The sequence below is a fragment of the Marmota monax genome, unplaced genomic scaffold (assembly GCF_021218885.2).
Source record: "Marmota monax isolate L192 unplaced genomic scaffold, Marmota_monax_Labrador192_F-V1.1 WCK01_AAM20220418_F8-fsc00292, whole genome shotgun sequence".
In the NCBI taxonomy this organism is placed as follows: Eukaryota; Metazoa; Chordata; class Mammalia; order Rodentia; family Sciuridae; genus Marmota; species Marmota monax.
Window position 1 is genome coordinate 340,229 of NW_026692864.1, and position 19,785 is coordinate 360,013.

The window sequence follows — 19,785 nt, forward strand, 5'->3', positions numbered from 1 at the left end:
AAAAAAAAAAAGAAGATGAAGAAGCTGAACTTCAAGGTGTCCAAACCTTGCTGCTCCTGTACCACCTCAGGTGTAAAAAAACAAATCTGCAGGCTGGGATGGGAGACCCTGGGTTTGATCCTCAGCACCACATAAAAATAAATAAATAAAGATATTGTGTCCAACTAAAAAATAAATATTAAAAAAAATCTTCATTTTTAGAAGGCATCCCAAGTGGTTCTCAGCTTCAGCTGATACAGGAACCATCTGGGAGGGTCTGGGAAGTAGCTCAGTGGTAGAGCCCCTGCCTTGCCTAGCATGTGTAAGGCCCTTAAAAAAAGCACCATAAAAAAGAAATGAAGGAGGGAAAGGAGGGAGAGAGGGAAAAAATAAATCATCTAGGAGGCTTATTTTAAAATGTAGATGACTTCTTCCTCAGGACACTCATCCTACTCAAGCAGCCAAGCATGAGCCTGGGAATGAGCATTCTGGCAGCCGGTCTACACCTGGATTGATGCTGAACTGGAGATCCACCCCCCAGCTGATGTCCAAGGCTGCCCTTGTTTCTTTCTGCTTCCTCATGACTTAGGATGAGATGAAGCGCCTCTTTTCCATCTTTTTGTTGTTGTTGTTGTTATATTTATTAAGGATCTGCTTTGGCCAGACACTGTTTTAGATGCTGGGGATGCCAGTGAACACTTAGGAATCCTGCCCATTTGGAGCTTGCTTTCTTTCCTTACCAATGGCTTCTAAGGTCCTTCTATGTCTTCTTGTGCCAAATAACGTTCCATTGTGTGTGGCTGGGGGTGGAGCTCAGTGACAGAGTGCAGTTGTGAGGCTCTGAGTTTGATTCCCAGCACCAAAAAAGAAAAGCCCCGTCAGGATGCAGCAGTTTTTGTCCACTCACTTATTGAAGGGCATCTTGGTTGCTTCCAAGTTTTTTTTTTTTTTAATTTATTTTTTAGGTGTAGATGGACACAACACAATGCTTTTTTTTTTTTAATGTGGTGCTGAGTCTGAGGATTGAACCCCGGGTCCCACCGGTGCTAGGTGAGTGCTCTACCGCTGAGCCACAATCCCAGCCAAGCTTCCAAGTTTTAACATTTATAAATGAAGTTGCTAATAAATCGCACGTGCAGGTTTTTTCGTGGCTGTAAATTTCCATCATTTTAGTTATTATTTTGTTTTAAACTTTAGGGCCATAATGCTGAGAAAATCATGAAAAAAAAAAAAAAAAAAAAAAACAACCACTGTTGGAGGATTATAGAGGAAGTTCTGACAGGCTGTGGAGGCCAAAGATAGGAGTGTTTCTGGTAGTTCCTTTTTTTTTGGTCTTTCAGATTCACTCAGCAAATGACTCAAACACCAGTAAACTAACCAAAAACTATTCACTGTCCAGTGACTTTTAAGAGTTGATTTCTTTAAGCATTTCAACCTCTTGTGTTACTCTTCTCAGCAGACCCCAGTGTCAGGGGCCTGTTGGGAGGATGGATTCAGCCCCAAAGGGAGGGATCTTGAGATTGCTGGCAAGGGCAAGCTTTCTGGTTTTCAGTATTTGGTTATCTCTGACCAGATTATCAGCATGTTACTCTTCACCCATTTCTGAGGTTCCCTGAGAAGGTCTTTTCTGCTCTGTCTGTGGGAAACCCTTCTCCACCCTGCACCCAGTTTCACAGAGGAAGAGAGTGGGTGCAGCCCTGTGTTCAAGTTGGAAGTGTCTGGGCCTGGCGGAAGGGTTGGCGTGTCCAGGTCAACCACAAACTGTCTTCTTCCACAGACCCATGACTTATGCTTCTGCCTGACTCAGGGTACTTCTGGGAGTTCCAAATCTAAGAAGCAGGTTCTCTGCTGTCTTACGGCTTCAGGCATCTGTCAGGGCTCAAGGGCTCAGTGTATCTGTGGCTAAGGGGCATTTCTGGACTTACAGAGAAAATGGGCCTGGGGGGTTCCTAGAATCCAAAGCAGGTCAGGAGGTCATTTCATCACTCTCTAGACACAGGGATTTTCTCCCTGAGAGGTCCTTCCCTCTTCCTGTCACTGGCACTCTCCCCTCATCAGTCCCCCAAGGCCCATCTGAGAGACCAGGGTCCCCAGGTATCAGACCCTCTCCAGTTCTAACCTCTGGGAGGGCCTGCAGCCTTCTGTGGCTCCCCAGTTCTCTGCACACACCTTACAGGAGCACTTAGGACCTTGTGCCAGTGAGCACGAGTTGCCCAGTTCTTAGCGTCTAGGAGCTCCTGGAGAGTGAGCAGGGAACACATCTTCTGCCTCTCTAGTGCCATCTGGTAAGACACTCCAGGAGAGTCCTGTGGATAAATGAAGGCGCAGCCAGACTCTGAAATAAACAGTGCAGCCTCCTTCACTTGGAGTTTAAGGTAATGGTTCTTGGCTCAATCCACTCCACGTGGACTTTTGCCATTAGGGTTTTTTGTTGTTGTTGTTTGACAGTACTGGGGATTGTACCCAAGGCCTTACACATGTGAGGAAAGTACTCCACCATTGAATTACACCCCTTGTCCTTTTTAAAAATTTTTATTTTGAGGAAGGGTCTCACTAAATTGCTGAGGCTAGCTAGCCTTGAACTTGTGATCCACCTGCCTCAGCCTCTGAGTTACTGGGATTACAGACTTGAGCCAGCATACCTGACTAGTTTTTCCAATATTTGAAACAAACAACTTGTTTTTATTTTAAGAATCTCATGGTGGAAACTTGGATGATAAAGTTTTGTTTTGTTTTGTTGGTACCAGGAATTGAACCCAGGGGCACTTAACCATTGAGCCACATCCCCAGCCCTTTTTAATATTTTATTTAGAGACAGGGTCTCACTGAGTTGCATAGGGCTTCCCTAAAGTTGCTGAGGTTGGCTTCAAGCTCGAGATCCTCCTGCCTCAGCGGCCCAAGCTGCTGGAGTTACAGGCATGCACTACCATGCCCAGCTAAGGATAAAGATTTTTAAAACCTGTGACTCAGAGGTACCCTGAGTTAATAACTATTTTTTATTCGTTCTTCTTCTTCTTTTTTTTTTTCAGATTTTGAGGGGTTTTTTAAAATATTTTTTTAGTTGTTGATGAACTTTTATTTTTATTTATTTGGATATGGTGCTGAGAATCGAACCCAGTGCCTTATGCATGCTAGGCAAGCTCGTTACAACCCCAGCCCCCTTGAGGCATTTTAAAAAAAAAAATTTTAAATTGTAGATGAACACAATTTATTTATTTTTATGTGGTGCTGGAGATTGAACCCAGGGCCTCACACATGCCAAACGCATGTGCTTCTACTGAGCCACAACACAGCCCTGAGATATTTTAATTTTAAAAATTATTTTATTATAAAAGTAACACAAGTTGGGGCTGGGGTTGTGGCTCAGTGGTACAGCGCTCGCCTAGTACGTGCGAGACCCTGGGTTCGATCCTCAGCACCACATATAAATAAATGAAATAAAGGTACAGTACCTGGGCACAATGGCACATGCCTGTAACCCCAGCAGGTGGGGAAGCTGAGGCAGGAGGATCACAAGTTCAAAGACTCAGCAATTTAGCAAGGGCCTAAGAAACTTAGCAAGATGCTATCCCAAAATAAAAAGTAAAAAGGGCTGGGAACGTGACTCAGTGGTTAAATGCCCCTGGGATTGAACTGAAATTTGGAGGAAACATAAAGCCGTCCATTTATTGCTCTGCCATCTTACTATAACCACTGTTAGTAATTTGATTTACTTTGTTATTATTATTATTTTTTTTGTAGCAGGGATTGAAACTAGTGGTGCTTAACCACTGAGTCACATCCCAGCCCCCCCTTTTTTTTTAAAGAGAGAGAGGTCGGGGGGAGAGAGAGGGGGAGAGAGAGAGAGAGAATATTTTTTAATATTTATTTTTCAGTTTTCGGTGGACACAACAATTTTATTTTATTTTATGTGGTGCTGAGGATCGAACAAAGCACCCCACGCATGCCAGGCGAGCGCGTTACCACTGGAGCCACATCTCCAGCCCCCCAGCCCTTTTTGTTATTCTATTTAGAGACAGGGTCTCACTGAGTTGCTTAGGGCCTTGCTAAGTTACTGAAGCTGGCTTTGAACTCAGAATCCCTGTACCAGAGATTGAAGCCAGGGGTACTTATCCACTGAGCCCCAGCGCCAGCCCTTTTTTTTGCCTCAGCCTCCCAAGCTGCTGGGATTATAGGCGTGTGAGCCTGCACCCAGACACTTTGTCAACTTTTTATTATATGCTTAGTGTGTTAAAATTTGCCCCCATGATCACATTCATTCATATACTTTTGCATTCTCACAATTTTTTGCTTACTATAATACTTTCTCATGTTTTTCACAATATTGATTACTAATTTTTAATGAGTATATAATGCACTCTTCATGGATCTGTTTATTGACTATTTACCTAGACCAGGGTATGACAAACTATAGCTCTGCATTTGTACATATAGTTTTACTGGAACATAGCCATGCCCGTTTGCTTACATATGGCTGCTTTCATGGTACAAAACTCCAGTGTTGAAAAGCTGTGACAGAGACAGTATGGCCTGCAAAGCCTAAAGTATTTACTTTCTGGCCCATTACTTTCTGTGTGACTGACTCCTGCCCTAAACTTTAAGTGGTTCAGCATTTGGGCTATAAAAGCAATACCATTTAGACAGGGTGCCATGGTGTAAGCCTGTAGTCTCAGCAGCTCAGGAGGCAAAGGCAGGAGGATTGCAAGTTCAAAACCAGCCTCAACAACTTAGAGAGACCCTGTCTCAAACTAAAACAATGAAAAAAGGCTAGGGCTGCTGGGCGTTGTGGTGCACATCTGGAATCCCAGTAGCTTAGGAGTCTGAGACAAGAGGATCGCGAGTTTAAAGACAGCTTCAGCAAAAGCAAGGCACTAAGCAACTCAGTGAGACCCTGTCTCTAAATAAAATATAAAATAGGGCTGGGGATGTGGCCCAGAGGTTGAGTGCCCCTGAGTTCAATCCCTGGTATTCCCCTCACCCCCGGCTAAAAAAAGGCTGGGGCTGGGGCTCAGTGAGTAAGTATCCCTGGGTTCAATCCTTGGTACAGAAAAAATTAAAAGGAATACCATTTGGAAAATCTTTGTACATATAATTTTTTATACTTTGGACAAAGTATAAAAGGAGGGTATTAACAAAAGTGAAATAATTGGGTCTAATTAATAAAGACATTTTGGGAGCCGATACTGTGCCCCACTCTCTCTTACGAAATTCTAACTATGATATAATAAGGATGGTGGTAATAAAGATGGAAAGGAAGTCCCAGCACTCTTGTAGGTAGCATTTCTCTGGTTCCTATTAACCCATACATGTAATTTACACTCTTTTTCTTGGGGATGGGTCAGTAACCAGGGATTGAACCCAGAGTTCAACACCAGGGACGAAGTTACATCCCCAGTCCTTTTTTAAATTTTTTTGAGACAGGTCTCGCTAAATTGCTGAGGCTGGCTTTGAACTCATCATCCTCCTGCCTCAGCCTCTCAAACCACTGGGATTCCAGGTGTGCACCACTGTATCTGGCTGAATTCACACTTTTTAAAAATTATTCATGGGCTGGGGATGTGGCTCAAGCGGTAGCGCGCTTGCCTGGCATGCGTGCGGCCCGGGTTCGATCCTCAGCACCACATACAAACAAAGATGTTGTGTCCACCGAAAAAACTAAAAAATAAATATTAAAATTCTCTCTCTCTCTCTCTCTCTCTCTCTCTCTCTCTTTAAAAAAAAAAGAAAAAAATTATTCATTTATTTATATGTGGTGCTGAGAATTGAACCCTGTGCTTCATACATGGCAAGCTAGGCAAGCGTTCTACCACTGAGCACAACCCCAGCCCCTAAATTCATACTCTAGATAAATATTTTTAGTTTTGATCTAAAGTCAACCAAAGAGACAAATAACTGTAAGTGCATCAAGAAAATAAACCAATTCAAAGAAAGAATTTGCTTTCTACTGGAAATGAAAAAGCAGGCAGAATCAAATTATCTGGGTGCCACAGTGCATATGAAGTGTCATCCCAAGCTAGCCACAGAGGCCAGAAGTCCCTGGGAGAGATGAGTAAGGGAAAGAGCTGCAGTGGGAGCTGAGTGTGGGTGGCAGAAGAGGCACAGTGGTTCCACCCCTGAGCACATCCCCACCATAAACCTCCCTACAACTGTAATTAAACTGTCTACAATAAGAAAGTTCTAGGGCAATTGCTCTATAGTCTTTTTTAATTGACTTTTGCTTTGTTTTGTTTTATTTATTGGTACTGGGGGATTGAATCCCTGGTGCTTTACCACATCCCCAGCCCTCCTGCCTCAGCCTCCTGAGCTGCTGGGATGACAGGTGTGCACCACCACGTCCAGCCTCCTCTATAGTTTTGAGCAATCCAGATTCTTCAATCTGAGAAAGTTTCATTCTTCAGAAAGAAAACTTAGGGAATGGGACCAGCTAAATCAACTCTACTTCAAGATAAAAGATGCAGCAGGTGGAGGGGTCTCAAATCCAATCTTTGTGATCCTCTTGCCTTGGCCTCCTGCGTCACTGGGATTAGAGGCTTGTGCCACCATGTCTACCCTAGCAAGAATATTAAGCAGCTAGGGAATATAATATGACACAGTTTGGGCAAAGGTCAGGCAATTTCTTATGCAGTTAATAATATGTACATCTATGATCCAATAATTCTACTTCTACGTATTTATCCACAAGAAATGAAAACATCTCTACAAAAATGTTTGTATAGTCAGGCACGTAGGCTTAGGAGCCTGAGGCAGAATGGTTGGGGGTTCAAAGCCAGTCCCAGCAATTTATCGACTCCTAAGCAACTTAGTGAGATCCTGTCTCTAAGAAAATATAAAAAGAGGGACTGGGGTTGTGGCTCAGTGGCAGACCGCTTGCCTAGCATTCATTGAGCACTGGGTTCTATCCTCAATACCACATAATAAATAGATAGATAGATAGATCGTGTCTACCTACAACTAAAAAAAATTTTTTTTAAATAAATAAAATATAAAAAGGACTGGGAATGCTGCTCAGTGATTAGCCCCCAGAGTTTTATCCCTGGCACACACACACACAAAAAAAAAAAATTGCAAAAACTGGTGTGATGGTGCAGAACTGTAATGCCATCGACTCGGAAGGTTGGGTAGGAGGAGCACAAATTTGAGACCAGTCTCAGCAATTTAGCAAGATCCTTAGTAATTTAGTGAGATCCTGTCTCAAAATAAAAAATAAAAATGCTGGGGATGTAACTCCTGGAGTCAATGTTTAGTACCAAAACACATATATACATAAACAAATAAAAAAATTAAATATATATATATATATATATATATATATTTTAAATATTTATTCTTTAGCTTTAGATGGACACAATATCTTTATTTTTTATTTTTATGTGGTGCTGAGGATCAAACCCAGTGCCTCATGCATACCAGGTGAGCGCACTACTACTTGAGCCATATCTCCAGCCCCAATATATATTTTTTTAAAAAGGGCTTCCGATGTGGGGAAATATAGCTCAATGGAAAAATGCCCCTGGTTTAATCTCTAGTACTGCAAATAAATCAATCCATGAAATCAAAATTACAATCCAGTGGCATTAATTCCATTCATAATGTTGCAATGAACACCACTATTTTTAAAATATTTTTTTAGTTGTTTATGGACCTTTATTTATTTATATGTGGTGCTGAGAATTGAACCCAGTGCCTCACACATGCCAGGTAAGCACTCTACCACTGAGTATGACCCTAGCCCAATATTTTTTTAAACCACTATTAGACTTTTTCATGACCCCAAATAGAAACTACCCATTAAGCAATAACTTCCCATTCTCTCCTTCCTCCGTTCTCTCCTAACCTTTCACCTACTTTTGGTCTCTATAGATTTACCTATTCTAGATATTTCATGTAAATTGCAATCATACAACATTTATCCTTCCTTTTTCTTTCTTTATTTCTCTCTCTCTTTCTTCCTTCTTTCTCTTTTGCAGTATAGGGAATTGAATCCAGGGCCTTGTGCATGCTAGTCAAGTACTCTACCACTGAACTACATCCCCAGTCCCTTTTTTTTTAAAAATTTTTTGCTTTAAGACATGGTCTGGTGGCTGGGGCTCAACCTCAGCCATAGCACACTTACCTGGTATGTGTGAGGCACTGGGTTCGATTCTCAGCACCACGTGTAAATAAATAAAATAAAGATCTATCAACAATTAAAAAAAAAAAAAAAAAAAAAAACATGGTCTGGCCAAGTTGCTGAAGTTTTCAAAAAGTTGCCCAGGCTGGCCTTCAACTTTCCAGGCAATTGTTCTACCACTGAACCACATTTCCATGGCCTCAAACTTGCAATCCTCCTGCCTTGGCCTCCCGAGGAGGAGATGGGATAATAGATGTGCATCACCACACCCTATTTCAGTTATTTCAGTAGATACTGGGGAGTGGAATGTTGGGTTAGTGGGAATTCTGTTTAGCATGTAGAGGAACCACCAAATTGTTTTCCAAAGTAGCTGCAACGTTTCACATTCCCCCAGCCCTGCACAGGCTTCTGATTCCTGCACGTCCTTGTCAATGTGCGTCATTTTCTATTTTTTTGGATGCCCATGTACTTTTCATGTACTACTTTACCTTCTTTCTTAGCACCTTAGCTCTGAAGTCACCCTTTCTTTGAAACCTCTTCTGAACTGTCCAAATATGAGGTCTCCTCTGCTCACCTTGACCCACCCCTGACTCGGGAGTTCCTGAAGGTTGGTATTTTGTAACTTCCTTATTCATATTTCTGTTTCCAGCACCTAAGGCAGGCAATACTGAAAATATTCAGTAGACACTGGGAAGGCACGGATGGGTGACACAGTACCCCACATGGCTCAGAGTGACATGACTTCCTTTTCTGCATCCGCCTCTGCCCATGGAGGTATTTATAGGCAAGGGAATGTGGGAGTAGAAAGAATTCTGTGCATAGGAGAGCTGAACAGAGAAAAACTGCGGGGGCATCCTTGGATGTTTTTCCTTTGTTCACCTCTGAGGTGGGGATATACATGCTGGAGAGGACCTTGGATTTCAGAGACAAAAGTGATGTGGGCATTGACTTCTTGGGGGACAGGCATGAATGACAGTATATCAGGATTAGATTGAGCTGCCAAAAAAGTAGCAGAGTTCCACAGTAATATTGGTTTAAATTCATCCAAGTCCAAGACAGGGCAGGCACAGTTGGGCACACCTGTAATCTCAGCAACTCAAGAAACTGAGGCAGGAGGATCGCAAGTTTGAAGTCAGCTTCAGCAACTTAGCAAGGCCCTAACCAATTAAGCAAGACCCTGTCTCGAAATAAAAAAGAAAAAGGATGAGACTCAGTGGTTAAGCACCCCTGGGTTAAACCCTCAGTACTCTGGTACCCCCACTCCCCTGCCAAAAAGAGTTGTTAGCTGTCCAAAGCAGCAGGAGCTCCAGAGGGAGGAAGGATGGAAATATCACCTGATAGAGGTCTGAGAGAAACCCCCGAAGGCAGAAGAAGGACCTCAGCCCAGTCCTGGTAGGTTCTTAAGCCGCCGAAAGAAATTTCAGGACATGTCAAAAAAGGCACAAATATTTATTCAAGAAAGTAGGGAAATTTATTCAGGAAAGCAAACAATAGAGCAGAATATGTACTTCAAGAGAGAAGGAGTGCAGGGGCTAAAGCATGGTGTGCTTGTGGCTCTCAGACTCTTATTTATGTATTTGTTGTGCTATCAGAGATTGAACCCAGGGACGCTTAACCACTGAGCCACATCCTCAGCCCTTTTATTTTTTATTTTGAGATGGGGTCTCCGTAAGTTGCTTAGGGTCTCATTAAATTGCTGAGGCTGGCCTTGGACTTGGCAACCCTCCTGCTATAGCCTCCCAAATGGCTGGGATTACAGGTGAGCAACACCATGCTTGGCTAGACTCTTATTTATTTATTTTGGTACCAGGGATTGAATTCAGGGGCATTTGCACTGAGCCACATCCTCAGCCCTATTTTGTATTTTCTATTTAGAGACAGGGTCTCACTGAGTTGTTTAGACGGGGTCTAACCGAGTTGTTTAGCACCTTGCCATTGCTGAGGTTGGCTTTGAACTCGTGATCCTCCTGCCTCAGGCTCCCAAATTTCTGGGGCTACTGTGCATGGCTAGGCTCTTTTCTTCTTCTTACTTTCAATATTTTTCATTGTTGTAGATGGACAGAATGTCTTTCTTATTCTTTGTGCTGGGTATTGAACCCAGGGCCTTGTGCATATGAGACAAGCACTCTACCAAGTGAGCTCTATCCCCAGCCCTAGGCTCTTCTTTTAAAGAAAATTTGGTAAATCGTGAATCCTGAACCTGAGTGGGAAGGAAGGTGATATCAACCTGGTGAACTCAGTTTTCTTAGTCATGAAGCTTAGGGTGGGTCACAATGACCTGGTTGTCATCTTTCAGATCTCTAGGTTGATGTCATCCAGTCAATGGATAACTTTGGAATATGCCCATCAATATCTAATGGTATTTTTCCCTTGGCTTTTCTTTAAAAAAATTTTTTTTTCTAGTATATGGACACAGTGCCTTTATTTTATTTTTATATGGTGCCAAGGATTGAACCTAGTGCCTCACATGTGCCAGGAAAGTGCTCTGCCAACTGAGCCAAAATCTCAGCCCTCCCTTGGCTTTTTTAGTCTAAAGAAAATAGGTTGTATAAGCCAGAAATGTGTGCAGTCATTAACCACCTAGAGGCACCAGACTCAGATTCAAGGGCTCTTTAAAGACTTTCTGTCTGGTGGGAAACAGGCCTGGGGAGAAGACAAAGGTGGTCGTGGAGCTTCTTAGATTTACGATTAGTTTCTCTTCCCTCCCTATTAGTCTTTTCTACCCATTCTTTCTTTTTTTTGGGGGGGTGGTACTGGGGCTTGAACTCAGGGGCACTCAGCCACTGAGCCACATCCCCAGCACTATTTCGTATTTCATTTAGAGACAGGGTCTCCCTGAGCTGCTCAGCTGACTTGGAACTCTCAATCCTGTCTCAGCCTCCGAGCCACTTGGATTGCAGGCGTGCTCCACCGCACCTGGCTCCTTTCTACCCATTCTTATTTCTCCTATCCTACCTCTTTCAAGAGAAAGAATGGGGGATTTTTATCCAGAGATACTAGATAAGATGTATGTATGTATGTATATAGCAGTACTGGGGAGTGAACCCAGAGCACTCTACCATAGAGCTATATCCCCAATCCTTTTTAAAATTTTTATTTCTTTTTAAAATTTTATTTTGATACAGGGTCTTGCTAAATTGCCAAACTTGCCCTGAATTTATGTGGTGAAGCATGACTGTAATCCCAGCGACTCAGAAGACTGAGGCTGGAGGATTTACAAATTTGAGGCCAGCAATTTAGCAAGGCCCTAAGCAACTTGATAAAACCCTGTCTCAAAGTAAAAAATAAAAGACTGGGGTTGTAGCTCAGTGGTAAAGCACCCTTGGGTTCAATCCCAGTACCAAAAAAAAAAAAAAAAAAAATTTAATGATGAAGCCCTAATACCCAATGAGATTGTATTAGGAGGTGGGACCTTTGAGTGTTAAATGGGGTTAGATGAGATCATGATGGTGGGGACTTCATAATGAGATAAGTGCACTCATTAGAAGAGGAAGAGTGCCTTCATTTCCTCTTCCTCTCCCTCACCTCTGCTCTCTGCTATGTGAGGACATGATAAGAAAGCAGCTATGTGCAAGCCAGGAAGAGAGCCCTCACCAAGAACTGAGTCTTGCCTGGCACAATGTTACACAGTTGTCATCCCAAGGACATGGAAGATGTAGAGAGGAGGATCACAAATTTGAGATCCACCTCAGCAACTGAGCAAGGCCCTAAGGACTTAGAATAACCTGGATTCCAAAAACCAAACAAACAAATAAATGAAATAAAAGGAAAGGAAAAGAAAAAGAACTGGGTCTACTGACACCTTGACCTTGGACTTCCCAGCCTCCAGAACTGAGAGGAATAAACATCAGTCAGAGAGTGTTGGCAAAAGACTCATAGCCCTTCCTCCAAAAAAAAAAAAAAAAAAGTTTTGTCTGTACTGTGGATTGCACCCAGGGGTGCTCTCTCACTGAGCCACATTCCCACTCCTTTTAATTTTTTGAGACAGGATCTCACTAAGTTGCTGAGGCTGGCTTTGAATTTGCAATCCTCCTGTCTCAGCCCCCTGAGTTGCTGGGATTTTGGTTGTGTACTACTGTGTCAAGCTAAAAAAATGCTTTAAATTTTGTTCAAGTAAGACTTTTTTGACAGATTTAAATAGATTTACTTATAGGAATAAGCAGTCATCCACACTGAGACAAAGTGCTGTCTCTTAGCAGCAGTTATTCACTCCCTTAATGACATCTTGGTGGTACAAGAAGGGCTACAAGCAGTGGAGAGCTGGGTGTGGTGGCACATGCCTGTAATTCTATCTGCTCAGGAGCCTGAGACAGGAGGATCATGAGTTCAAAGCCAGCTTCAGTAATGGCGGGGTGCTAAGCAACTTAGTGAGACCCTGTCTCTAAATAAAATACAAAATAGGACTGAGGATGTGGCTCAGTGTTTGAGTGCCTCTGAGTTCAATCCCCAGTACTGCTGCCCCCTCCCCCCAATAAATACAAGCAGTAGAGAAAGCTTCCTGGAGCTCATCTAGTTGAAGAGCTTAAACATGATGTTTACTTACAATTTTGTCTATGTGAGATCAACCACCAAACCAGTACAGTCAGATGATTTAGCCGGGGAGTAAGAAATCAATACCCAGGGGCTAGGGATTGGCTCAAGTGGTAGCACGCTCGCCTGGCATGCGTGCGGCCCGGGTTCGATCCTCAGCACCACATACAAACAAAGATGTTGTGCCCGCCGAAAACTTAAAAAAAAAAAAAAATAAATGTTAAAAAAAAAAAAAAAGAAAAAAAAGAAATCAATACCCTTCCACACACAGAAAACAGCCAGCCAGACAACAGGATGTGAGAGAAGTTCTGATTTAAAACATCAACAAAGAAGACTACATATCTGGGAACAAACATCACAAAAGACAAGCCAAAGGTTTATGAGGAAGACTTTGAGACGTTCCCAAAGGACAGGAGACCAGGAAGACCTGCTGGGTTCCTGGACAGGGAGACTCAACATCATTCGGACGTCACTTCTTTTGAAGGGAGTTTACAAAGTGAACAGGATCCAAACAAAAACACCAAGGGTTTCTTTCTCTCTTTTTTTTTTTTTTTTTTTTTTTGGAACAAGACAAAGTTTACATTGAAAACCTAAACAAGCAAATAGAGCCAGGAAAATCTAGGAGAAGGAGGAACGAGGAGGAAAGAATGGGAGATCCAAACCTGTTGCCTTGGGACTTAGCACAGCTGCCCACACTGGCCAGGAACAGAGGGACAGAGGGACAGAACGGAAGGCCCTGGATCAGGACCCTGACGTACACTCCCAGGCCTGGTTTAGCTTTTAGACTTTTGAAGGCAGGGGATGGAATGTTGAAGGCCCTGGTCACACAGCCAAGAATAAAGCCCTAGGTCTAGGCCTCCCCTCTCCTGTTCCTGTGGGCCTGGAGTCTGGACTTTGTCCTCTCCACTCTCTGGGGAAGACACAGGGCGGAGGGGGAAGACAGGAAGAGGCTCTTGCCTGGGCAGTGATGGCACCAGTGTTTCCTGGAGCCTGGGCTTCTGGGTACTGCCTGCTCCTGGTTTGCCTCCTGCCCCGCCTCCTGCCTCCAGCTCCGTTGTGGCTTCCTGCTTCCTCGGGAACAGTGCTTCCTCATGGATTGAGGAGCAGGAGGCCTTGCCATGGCCTTGACCTCAGGGTGACACACATGCGGACCAGCCCTGAGGTGGAGCACCTGCTCAGCTTTCTCCTGGCCTTCAGGTGAATGCACCTCCCTGCTTCCCAGGCACATCCTCAGGCACAAGTTCACCTTTCTTCTCCTCCTGCCCCCAGGCTCCTCCTTGAGGTCCCCCAGGTCTACAACAGCAGCCACAGTTCCACTGCCCAAGCAAGGAGCCCTCTAGTCATCATGACCGGCCTCTCCCACAGGACACTGCATTGTCTCCACAGGGCTCCTTCCCCACTGTTTGCTGGACAGGATCCTGTGTGCTCCTCTGCTCAAAACTCTTTCAATGTTCTAATATTGATTGTGGTCATGATTGCATAACTAAAAATTACTAAGAACCATTGAATGGCTCACTTTAAACAAGTGACTTGTATGTTATGTTAGTTGTATCTGAATAAAGCTGTTCTCTTTTTTTTGTTGTTGTTTTTTGGTACTGGGGATTGAATCCAGGGACACTGAGCCACAAACCCAGCCCTTTTGATGTGTATATATATTTTATGTATGTATGTGTGTGTGTGTGTGTATGTATATATAATATATATATCTTTATTTTATTTGTTTATTTATATGTGGTGCTGAGGATCTAACCCAGGGCCTTACATGTGCAAGGCAAGCACTCTACCACTGAGCCACAATCCAGTGTCTTATATTTTATTTTGAGACAGGATCTCACTAAGCTACTTAGAACCTTGCTAAATTGCTGAGGCTGGCTGGGCACAGTGACACACATCTGTAATCCTGGCAGCTTGGGGGGGCTGAGGGAGGAGGATCACGAGTTCAAAGCCAGCCTCAGCAATAGTGAGGCCCTAAGCAACTCAGTGAGACCTTGTCTCTAAATAAAATACAAAATAGAGCTGGGATGTGGCTCAGTGGTTGAGTGCCCTTAAATTCAATCCCTAGTACCCCCCACCAAAAATAAATAAATACATAAATAAATTGCTGAGGCTGGCTTTGAACTCATGATCCTCTTGCTTCAGCCTCCTGTGTTACTGGGATTATAGCCCTGTGCCACCAGGCTAAAGCTGGTTTTTTTTTTTTTTTTTTTCATCTTCCTGCAAATCCAAGTTTAAAAGAAAACTTGTATACAGAATCCAACATAGCAAATACACAGAGGGTAAAATTAAATAAAGCACTGTGTCCTAATTAAGAGTAAAGTTTACAAACATGTTCTGAGATGGGAAGGAATATATAATGAGACTAGAAAATAAACAAAACCTGGGAAGAATTTCCTAACATTTACTGTAAAGTTTACCATAAGACTTTCATGTTCCACCCTGATCTTAAACACTTCCCAACACATAAAGTTCCTACCCTGCTGATTATTTTCTGGAATCATGTTATTTTGTTATGGATTGCCATGTTAAAATGAGGAAGACTACATTCAAGCAGTAAGAAAGGAACCTAAGATCACAGTGAAAACAAAAATGGTTCATAGCTAGGTGTCAAATAAGACCCAGGAGTCAATATAAATCACAGGATGTAATTATGCAGGTAGCTTCCAAACCCAGTTCACAATGACTTATTGTGCACCTAAAATGGTGATACAGGATTGAACAGAAGTTGCATTAGCAGATAGTAAAGCAAAGAATTTGTAAGCAAAGGAGGCAATTCAAGAGGTATAAATAGTTATAGTGTCTAAGAAGAAAAAATGGGAAGAAATTAAAAGGCAAGCATAGAAGTAAATTCTGAGACGTATCTCCTGCTCATGTATGCTTACAATTAGGGCATAAACAAAATCCATGACCTAGCCAGCCTAGCATCAGCAGGTAAGAGAGAGAAGCCCGTGACTGCAGTTTAAGGCTAGGCACATTTCCACATTCTGATGCATTAAGAGGCTAGGCAAATTTGCTGAAATCATCTTCAGCAGTCTCATACCTCAGAAATGATTTTTATGATTTTTCCATCCTTGAGGGGGTTTAGCATACTGAGGTGTTTCTTCAGGTGTGTGTGTGAATGAATATAGTACCAATTTTTTTCTGCTATCTGTATTGTGGTGCAAAACCTGACTCAAACTGTGTGTGTGTGTGTGTGGGGTGGGGGTACTTAATGACTTATTGAACAACTAAAGATAGAAGCTTTGCCTCTCAAACAGGGATGAGCCCTTTCATGAAGAAAACTCGATTTTCATTTTCAGATTCCTGGGATGGTGAGGGGGACTTGGGGGCTGTAAAGTCCCAGCAGAATGCAGGTGCAGGTCTGAATTGGTCCCTGAGGACATCTGGGGCTGCCGTTGTTATCTGTGTCTTGTCTCTTTTTTTTGGTATTGAGGATTGAACTCAGGGGCACTCGAATACTAAGCCACATCCCAGCCCTGTTTTGGATTTTATTTAGAGACAAGGTCTCACTGAGTTGCACAGGGCCTCGTATTGCTGAGGCTGGCTTTGAACTCCCGATTCTCGTGTCTCATGAGTCCCTGGGATTACAGGTGTGCACCACCGAGCCTGGCTATCTGTCTTTTATCAGGTTGAATATAAACCTTAGAGTGCTCACTTGGAGATGCAAAAAGGATTTGGGAATATGTTATGGTAGTAACAAATAGTTTTGAAACTTTAAGCAAAACTTCAAGGTCTAGGGCTGGGTTTGTGGCTCAGTGGCAGAGCGCTTGCCCACATGTGTGAGGCACTGGGTTTGATTCTCAGAACTGCATATAAATAAATAAACAAAACAAAGTCCCATCAACAACTAAAAAAATATTCAAAACAAATAAACAAAAAACTCTTCAAGGTCTAAAGCTGCTCTTAAAAACAAAGAAATGGCCAGGCACGATGACACATGCCTGTAATCCCAGTGACTCAAGAGGCTGAGGCAGAAGGATAGCAAGCTGACAGCCTGAACAATTTAGTGAGACCCTGTTTGGAAATAAAAAAATAACAAGGGCTGGGGATGTGGCTCAGTGATAGAGCACTCCTGGGTTCAATCCCCAGTACTAAACTCAAAACAAAGACCTCAAAACCAAACCCAAACAAATGAACGGACCTGTTTCAGGGGCCTGTGCATTTCTAGCTCCTTCCTGTGCTTCCAGGACCACTAGGTCTGGCCTCTACCTGGTGCACCAGCATCTTCTAGGGCCCCCTCGTCTCTTCCTCTCTGCACACAGCCCTTTCTGGAGGTGGTTGCTCACCTGGCATATACTCCTTCCACAGAGCGCCGCTCCAGGTCTGCAGTCATCACTCCTGTCGGCCCGGTCTTCCTCGACCTCTGGCAGGCAAGAGCTGCTGCCCCATGGCAGGTGTCATTGCTTGGCTTTCTCTGCACATAAGACTGGGAATGTGGCACCATGGGCCTTGTAGTATCTGGGATACGATTCTTAACTCAAGATGGTAAATACTGTGGAGCAGCCCATCTGTTTCAGGAACTATTTATTCTAGGGAAGCCACAGTGACTGAATTCCTGCCCTGTAGGGCTTACCGTCCATTGGGGAAGCCAGGGTAGGAGGCAGCATATGGACAGTAAGGAATCTGTGCAGGCTGGGAGGAGTGGTGCAAGCCTGTAATCCCAGCAGCTTGGGAGGTTGAGGCAGGAGGGTCACAAATTCAAGGCCAGCCTTAGAACTTGGCAGGGCACTAAGCAACTTAGTGAGATCCTGTCTCAGTAAAATATAGAAAGGACTGGGGATGTGGCTCAGTGGTTAAGCACCCAAGTTCAATCCCCAGTACACATGGCTAACCACACGTCGCTTACATACTACATACCAGCATCGAGCACACAGCTATGCATACACACACTGAGGCTGGGCATACTTTGCAGTTGACTGGCCAGGAGAGAAAGCCGAGCTGGGTGACTGGGAGGCTCCACCCAGAATCCTACTTCCTAAGCTAATGTGAACTTGGCCTCCTGGTTTTCCAAGGTTCTGTTCTGGGCACTACTGCAAGTCAGGAGATCCATGGTGCTCCTTGAAAGACAAATGAAAGCCTTCGGAGTGAACAGAAGAGGGTAAGCATTGTGCAGCTGCTTTCAAGGCCTCACAAACCCAGCAGCAGAGGGCTGCTCAGGTGCCTTCTGAGCTGTCTCCAGGAACTGTGTCCACCCCCACCCTCCACACCATCCCACCTGCCCTGTAGGCAGTCTTTTTGTGTGTGTGTGTGTGCAGGGGATTGAATCCAGCACCCTGTGCATGTAAACATATGTTCTACCACTGAGTTGAATCCCAGCCCTACTGTCCTATTAATGACTGCCCAAATAGTCAGGCGTGGTGGTGCATGCTTACAATCCCAACAACTCAGGAGGCCAAGGCAAGAGAATTCCAAGTTGGAGGCCAGCCTTGGTATAAACCCTGTATCAAAAAATAAAAGGGTTGGGCTGGGGATGTGGCTCAAGCGGTAGCGCGCTCGCCTGGCATGCGTGCAGCCTAGGTTCGATCCTCAGCACCACAAACAAACAAAGATGTTGTGTCCGCCGAAAACTAAAAAAAATAAATAAATATTTAAAAATTCTTTCTCTCTCTTTAAAAAAAAAATAAAAAATAAAAGGGGATGTAGCTCAGTGGCAAATCACCCCTGGGTTCAATTATTGTTATATGGGGGGGGGGTGGGGAGCCAGGCATGGTGACATGTGCCTGTAATCTCAGCAGAGGCAGGAGTTCAAAGCCCACCTAGCTGTGTGCAGTGCGCACACCTGTAATCCCAGTGGTTTGGGAGGCTGAGACAGCAGGATCATGAGTTCAAAGCCAGCCTCAGCAAAAATAGAGGCATTAAGCAACTCAGTGAGAGACCCCGTCTCTCTAAATACAAAATAGGGTTGAGGATGTGGTTCAATGGTACAGAGCCCTTGGGTTCAATCCAGTACCAAAAAAAAAAAAAAAAAATCCAAATAATTTCACCTAACACCTAGGTCAAGCTAATGTGACCCACCATCTGTCTCCAAGTCCTTGTCCTAGGGTTGTGAGCTGTCCACACTTCTTCTCTGAAATTTGCTCAGTCTACAACTTGCATGTCAGTATGAAAATCAGGACTGAAGAATGCTTCTGTACCAAACACGGAAGGTCAAAGTGGGAACACTTCTAATATCAGGATGACACAGCAGGGATGACCACTGTGCAGGAGTGGAGAGGGGTGGCTGCTGGTCTGGGAAGGGTGTTCAGGGCTCTCCTCAGCCTCTCACTGGCAGATGTTCCCAATTACTGAGCCAGAAGAGATGCTGCATGTCACAGGAATAAAATTACTATCAGGAGCCATCCACAGTCCCACATGGAGGTAAGGGAGAGGCCATTCCTGGTCCTCTCCTTCCTTAGCACAGCCCAGGATGATGAGAAGCACTAAGGCAAAGGCCTGGCAGTTTTGATTCTGAGGTAGGCATTGTTGAAGCGTCAAGTCACATTCAGGGGCAGCTGCAAGGGCTGTGCTTTTCTATTTTGTGCTGGGAACTGAACCCAGTGATATTTTACCACTGAGCTACATCCCCAGCCCTTTTTATTGAGATGAGGTCTTGCTAACTCTCCCTGACTGGTGTTGGAACTTGTAATACTTCTGCCTCAGCCTCCTGAGTTGGGACTTCGGGTATGCACAACCACACTCGCCATTATGCTTTCTAAACTCTAATTCCGGAGTAGTAAAAAATAAGGCTGTTGAAACCCAAGATCAGTGCTGCCTATGGATGGGCTAGAATCAAGTCTTGAGAGACTCTCGGTGCTTTCTCTCAGGCAGGACATAGCAAGTCTTTTATAAAACTGCCCGTTTTTAAAGTTTTGAGTAATAAGTAGACTAATCGATATCACTATCATATAATATTTATCAATGCTGTTGGCACATAACAAAAAAATCCAGCTGTCTTGTTTGTGCTCTCGAGATGTCTGTCCCAGGATCTGAGGGTGGGGTCTGCAAGCCTGTATTATTAGTAAGCCCCTCTGCCCCAATTTTGAAGAACAACCAGGTTGGAGACCCACGTGCTCCCAAATGGCAATGTAAACTAGGTGAGTTGAGAGAGGATCTAAGAGTCCTGACTCCCTGACCTAAACCCTTATGGTTTTAAGTTTTTAAGTAAAGCAGGGGGGAAAAAAGATACAGAG

General features: G+C 43.8%; 1 long non-coding RNA gene across 1 annotated transcript; it reads left to right on the plus strand.

Annotated features, from left to right (window-relative positions):
* The first annotated feature begins 13,178 nt into the window (after nt 1-13,178).
* On the plus strand, nt 13,179-14,194 carry LOC124096080 (uncharacterized). The gene is made up of 2 exons (XR_006852777.2): nt 13,179-13,816; nt 13,889-14,194. It is a non-coding gene; the product is annotated as an uncharacterized LOC124096080 (long non-coding RNA).
* Nucleotides 14,195-19,785: the final 5,591 nt, after the last annotated feature.